Genomic DNA, 6,894 nt, shown 5'->3' on the forward strand with positions numbered 1-6,894 from the left:
CCCTTCTCAGGGCTTCCCATGTCTCTAGAAAAGAGACTTTTCAAGTTGCCTATTGTTGTGAATGCGGAATAGTGTGATTATAAACACACACTCCTTTCTTGATGTGTTTGTGTGTGTTTGTTTGCGGTTGTGTGTGTGTGTATTTGTTTGCGTGTGTGTGTGTGTGTGTGTGTGTGTGAGAGAGTTCGCATACGCTTGTGTGGATAATAGATTTTGGGGTTTGTATGAGTGCGCGTACGTTTGTGAGTATAGTAGATATTGTGTTTATTTTTCTTCTTCTCGTGTGTGGATAGAATATTTTTTTCCTTCTCTTCCCCTGTGCGATATTATACAATAATGGTTCTTCTTCCCGTGTGTGGATAATATACTTTGGGGCTTTTGGATATTATATAATAGTTTTTTCTTCTTCCAGTTCGTGGATATTATATTTTGTGATTTGTGGATAGTATGTAATATATTTTTTTTTCTTTCCGTGTGTGGATAGTATATTTCGGGGTATGTACGAGTTCACCTACCTTTGCGTGTATAGTAGACAATATGTAAAGTGAATGTAAGAGATGGTTTCCTTCACGTCCGTGCTTAACAAATATAAAGTGAAGCGTCCGTCATTCGCGCCATTCTACACGGAATATTCAAAGAATATGGCTTCTAACACAATTCATAAAATTAAGAAGTTGCCGGAAGCTGTGGAAAATTTGGGGATAATAGAAGGCATGTTGGTAAAACTGGATGAGGATCACTGTTCTTACAGTCCCCATAGAGTCAAGATGGAAATAAACAGGCTGAGAAAGTCCAAGAAAAGACCATGGGAAATGATGAAACAAGAAAAAGAGAAGGAGGATGAAGAGGACAGAAGAAGAATGTAAGCATGGAATGCCAAAATAAAAAAATAAAAAAGAAGAGAAGAATGAGAAGAGGAAGTAAGAGAAGGAGAAAATTGAGAAACGGGAGGAGGAAAAGAATGAGAAGAAGACAAAAAGTGTAGGACAGAAAATAAGAAGCAGGTGGACAAAAAGAGGAATTAAAAAATAGAAGAAACCATAGGACTCCACTCATACGCCTCGAAAAGATATTTATTGTCTTTGCCATATATGTGTTTGATGTTTATCAATTTATACCTATATATTGTATGTGTTATATATGTCAATGTTCCGCCAAGTGTTCTATGATTTTTTCCCCGCTGTTTGGTCCGATAGAGGTCAGCCCCTTGCTACATTGTTACCAATCTTCAGTACCCTGACGTCACCTTACCTGTTCCATTCCTATTATCCCTATACAATTTTTCAGTCATATCGTTACGATGTCTGCGTTATAACAGTTTATAGTGATGTCTAGCACTGGGGCATCATGCAGCATGTTGCGTGATGTCCCACCCAGTCACATTATCCTGACGCCAGGCCGACCAGTCCTAACACTAACCTCTTAAGCACCAAACGAGGCAGCTGTTGGTACCATTTTTGTAAATCTTTGGTATGACTCGCACGAGGATCGAACCCACGACCCCCCGCATCCGAGGCGGACGTTCTAACCACTAGGCCACCGGAGCGGTCTCTCTAATGGAAAAAACGAATGAATTTGATGTTTGTATACTCCGATGTAGTGGAGTACAACGTGGTGGGAAATACAGTCGTACCGTCACTGAGTCAACGCTTTCAAAGTGCATTCTGCCATCGCTGCTTATGATGAGGACGGAAACACATATCCAGTTAAACGTGAATTTGTACACATTGACTACTTGCCTGTCCGTATGTCGTATTTGGACAGTGTCAACAGTGGTATCTGGAACAAAATATTCCATTCTCGAAAGGAAAGGTCACTTTGAAACTAATTTTCGAAAACGGTTCTCTAGCGACTTGTAAGTCACGTATCTTGTGTACCAAAGAGTTGCTCGAGAAGGATTAAACGTTTTAGGAGATATGCTTAAAGCCGCTGTTGGTATGGTAGACCATATCTTAAAACAGTTGGTGATCCGAGTATTGCAAGCTTTGAAAGATACCGCTCTGGCACAAGGAAAAGAATTTCTCCAAAATGTCATTACCAACATAGAAAACTGTAAAGAAACCATTGTGAGAGTAGACAAAATGCGATAATTCAAACTGGAAAAGGGCATTTCGGCTCACCGAGAGACTCCTATAAATGCACTGCATGCTGTTGACCAAGTCAATCCTTCTTCTTTCATGTCTCAATTATTCCTCTCTCAAGTCACAGCAAGGATATGGCAGAAAGAAAAGTTGAAACCCCTTCACAGCTCATCAACACGTTGCGAGAAAGATTAAGAAAAGAACAGCCAGAGAATTTGACGTATTTGATTAAACAATAGATGTACCTAGATTTTTCGGATTGTTTCATTCAGAACTGGATCTAGTTTAAATTCCTTCTACCGTGATGATGATAGAAGATTCTCAGTGGGTATAATTTCATCTTGGGTCGTCTTTGGCTACCACAGCTCCTATCGAATTCGAAATCAAAAGACAGACCGAAGATTAAATCGATCTAAAAAAAACCACTTAATTGTATCTGAAAGTCAAAGTTCTCAAAACGGACAACAGATAAGCTGCCATCAATAAAATTTCATGTATTCGTTGTTAATCGAAGTCGATCTGTACCTGTATGCCAAACTGGTCAGCAGTAGCATTGATACTTACCCTCACCAAGCGTACCTAGAAAATCTCTTGACGTACGGAAATATGTCATTAACACACATCTTGATGCTTACTTGGTATGGAAACCTGACACACTGGAAAAGTCCATTGACACAGCGCTTGTTTCAGATGGAGATGACGATCCTCAAAATGCAAAATTTCAGGACAGTCGAATCAAAATCAAACAGGAGTGCAGTTTATAACTGATGGATCGCTTGCATTTGGACAAGTATTTATTGAACAGAGTGGATTTCCGTCTGAGACTGAATTGAAGCAGGACCGTGTTCCATTCGAAGGCTCGTGCTAAGCATTAAAAAATCGTAATAAAAAAACCCTCAAGTCGAACTGTTTTTCAAAGTGGGAAACGACATCAATCACACTTTAAGCAGAACGAGTGCCAAAAAGCCGATACGATAAGCAGAAGTGAAAACCTTTACCAGTGTTTCTGGTTTCCGATTCAAGGTTGTTGGTCATCTTTTCTAGGGACAGCTCCCCAAACGTTTAATCATCGGTATAGTCAGCGATGAAGCCACAAAGGAGACCATGATCTAAATCCTTTTGATTTTAAACGCTTCCGTGTCCAAGATAGAAGTCTCTTGAGATGGCGAGACCATGGATGCTAGACCCCTCAAACGTAACATTTCACAGAAAAAATACTTGAGATTTTACTTGTATCTTTATGAAGCCACGGGTGAGTTACTAATAGCAGCCACTGCATTTTGTACGAAGATTAAGCACTACGATATGCTTTGTGGGTCTTTGATTTCACTTCTGACCAAGCAAGCGAGAAGGGGTATTTTTGTCCTATAAAATCCGGCCAACATCGTTTGGAACATAAGTTTACAGACGCTCTAGCCATCACGATGAATGGCATCTTGGAGAAAACTATGGAAAAGAAACAGCTTAAGAGAAATGATTCCATACTATAAACATATATTAAAGAATACGAACCATCTTTTGGAATGACATCTTGGAGAATTTGAGAATACTATGGAACTCAGCAGCTTATGAGAAGTGATTCAAGGCTATAAACATATATTGAAGAATACGAACCATCTTTTGGAACACTAAGAGTCTTTGGAGATGGGTGACGAAGATGACATTGAACCAAAACAAGAAAGAAAAAGAAAAACTACAGAAGAGAAAGACAAAGAGACAGACATGTTGTCGAGATGGCCAGAACAAGAACATTTAATCTCTTGTTATGCCTGACAGAAAACATTACAGAGCTTATGCTTAGTGAATATTCATGTATAGATCAATTAACAGATAATACCTGATATGATGAATATGGGTATTCGTATGTATAATGGTTAACATATTGATACCTAATATGGGTGTAGAAGAAAACTTGGAAACGTATCTGGATGAAGCTTGTGTTCTTCTAAGAGAAGGAAACAATGATGCTATAAATAGTTATGTTTTATCTTTGTGTTTTGTGCGTGAGTGTGCTTGTTTTTGCTTTAGGTTCTCTTGTGACAAAAACTAAAACCTAACCACAAAAATGGTGCTAACAGCTGCCTCGCTTGGCGCTCAGCATTGATAGGTTAGTATTAGGACTGGTGTCAGGATAAAGTGACTGGGTGGGGCATTATGCTACATTACTGCGGCATGATGCCCCAGTGCTAGACATCACTATTGTCTGCCACACTGGAACATTGTTAAAGCTACGTTATAAATCCAAAACACATCACAACACTAAATCACAAAATATATGCTTTCTCTGTGTGTGTGTTTTAAAAAAAAATAAAAATCACATTATCTTTCCTATTCGACTCTGTAAATAATTTTGACCTCAAAATACTACTTTTGACCCTAGAAACGCCTTTTTAACTCCCCCCCCCCCAACTATCCAATTGGACCCTTGACACGCTTTTGGCTTCCAAGTGCCTTATTTGATCCCAAGTGTCATATTTGAGCCTCATGTGTCACTCTCATAAAAAACTATGGGACAATTTAACACAGGATTTCCTGTATGACCCCTATATCTGACCCTCACTCGCCACATATTACTACTAACGCTGATGTAACTTCGAAGGTTAGTAATATTTTCTACTTACCCCTCCCTCCAAAATAAATTTAAAAAAATTAAAAAATGAAATTATAAATAAAAATAAAATATAACAATAGAGCGGGACCCGCAATAAATATACACCTCGAACAAATTCATCTGAAATTCTCAGAAAAATTTAATACGTCCAAGGTTCATTGGATGTGGTTCAGATGGTTGATAATATTAACCTTCACGTTCAAGGCTCTCTGGATGTGGTTCAGGTGGTTTACAGTATTAACCTTCACGTTCAAATCTCAATCGATGTGGTTCATATGGTTTATAGAATTAACCTTCACGTTCAAATCTCATTCGATGTGGTTCATATGGTTTATAGAATTAACCTTCACGTTCAAATCTCATTGGATGTGGTTCATATGGTTTATAGTATTAACTTTCACGGTCAAATCTCATTCGATGTGGTTCATATGGTTTATAGAATTAACCTTCACGTTCAAATCTCATTGGATGTGGTTCATATGGTTTATAGTATTAACCTTCACGGTCAAATCTCATTGGATTTAGTTCATATGGTTTATAGAATTAACCTTCACGTTCAAGGCTCATTGGATGTGGTTCATATGGTTTATAGAATTAACGTTCACGTTCAAGGCTCATTGGATGTAGTTGATATGGTTTGTAGTATTAACCTTCACGTTCAAGGTTCATTGGATGTGGTTCAGATGGTTTACAGTATTAACCTTGTAATTATATTTTTAGCTACATGACTTAAAACACGAGAGATTGATAAAATGTTTATAAGAAGACTATATCTAATAATTGGTATATCACTTGTTAACATTTACTAGAGTATGTTCTGGGTCCCTTGAACGTTTTAAGGCCTCTCTCTTTCTCTCTCTCTCTCTGTGATTTGGAATTTTAGAGTAGCTTTAACATCTGCATTGTGGCAGTTTAGCATGATGTCCCACCCATTCACAATTTCTTGACACCCAGGCCGACCTGTCCTAACACCACCCAGTAATGCTGAGCACCAAGCGAGGGAGCTGTTAGTATTATTTGTATAAGTCTTTGGTATGGCTTGACCGGAAATCGAACCGCGAACTTCAGCATTCGAAGCGGATGCTCTAACCAATTAGGCCACCTGAGCTGTTTATTTGTAATTTGTGCGCAATTAGTTCATTATTCTCAGCGCCTGGAATATATGCTTTATTGACCTGTTGACTGTGAAGCTTAATTTGCGACTATGAAACATAATCAAAGTCATCAAGTACAAAACAGTTTCCCCCAAGTTACAAAGAATCACTATCTAATCCTTATTTATTAGCCAGGTGTACATCATAATGTAACCGAGTCTAGACGGTATTGCTTGAACGAATAAATAAATGCGAGCGGGGCACCTTGACAACTTTTACTATATAGCATATCAAATTAAAAGTCTTTGTATCTTGAAAAATATATAATTTAATGATATAGAATTCTAGAATTTGTTGAACTAAAAATTACAAATTTTTTTCCATAAAAAAGATATTACCTTTTTAGCCAAAAACAAGGTCGCTGATTTTATAGAATTTTCGTATAAATTGGTTAGTGGAACAGTCTATACGTCTTTCGAAGGATGAGGTTTAAAAGGCTGCATGCAAATACTACATCATTCTTTTAATTACTACGTGTTGTAAAGTTCTGAAACTGGTGGGAATATACATCTGGTGTGTATATGATTTGGATTTTTAAGGTAGCTATAACTATTTCTCAGTCATATCGCTACGATATCTAAAATGTGGATGTTTCTAGCTCTGGAGCATCTAGCCGCAGACATGTAGCACGATGTTCCCATCCCGTCACATTATCCTTACACCAGGCCAACCAATCCTAACACTAGCATCTTAATGCTGAGTGCATAGCGAGGTAGCTGTAAATACTATTTTTATAAATCTTTGGTATGACTCGGCCGGGATTCGAATAAATTACACAGTTTTCAAGATATAAAGACTTTTAATTTGATATGAAGGATTCGAACGCGCGACCTCCATTATCCGAGGCGTACGCTCTAACTGCTTCGCCACCGGAGCGGTCAAACATGCATCTTGAATTTCTTCTTTATAGTATTGAACTAAATAGGACATCTTGACTTTTGAATCGATATTTAAGGTTTTGACATTAGAAATGCATCTGCTGTTTTTGTGTGCGAGTGTATGCATGCATTGGACAAAATTTGAACATGCGTATTTATCAACAGGGATT

The sequence above is a fragment of the Sinohyriopsis cumingii genome, chromosome 10, assembly GCF_028554795.1.
Source record: "Sinohyriopsis cumingii isolate HCF-2022 chromosome 10, ASM2855479v2, whole genome shotgun sequence".
NCBI classification, from domain to species: Eukaryota; Metazoa; Mollusca; class Bivalvia; order Unionida; family Unionidae; genus Sinohyriopsis; species Sinohyriopsis cumingii.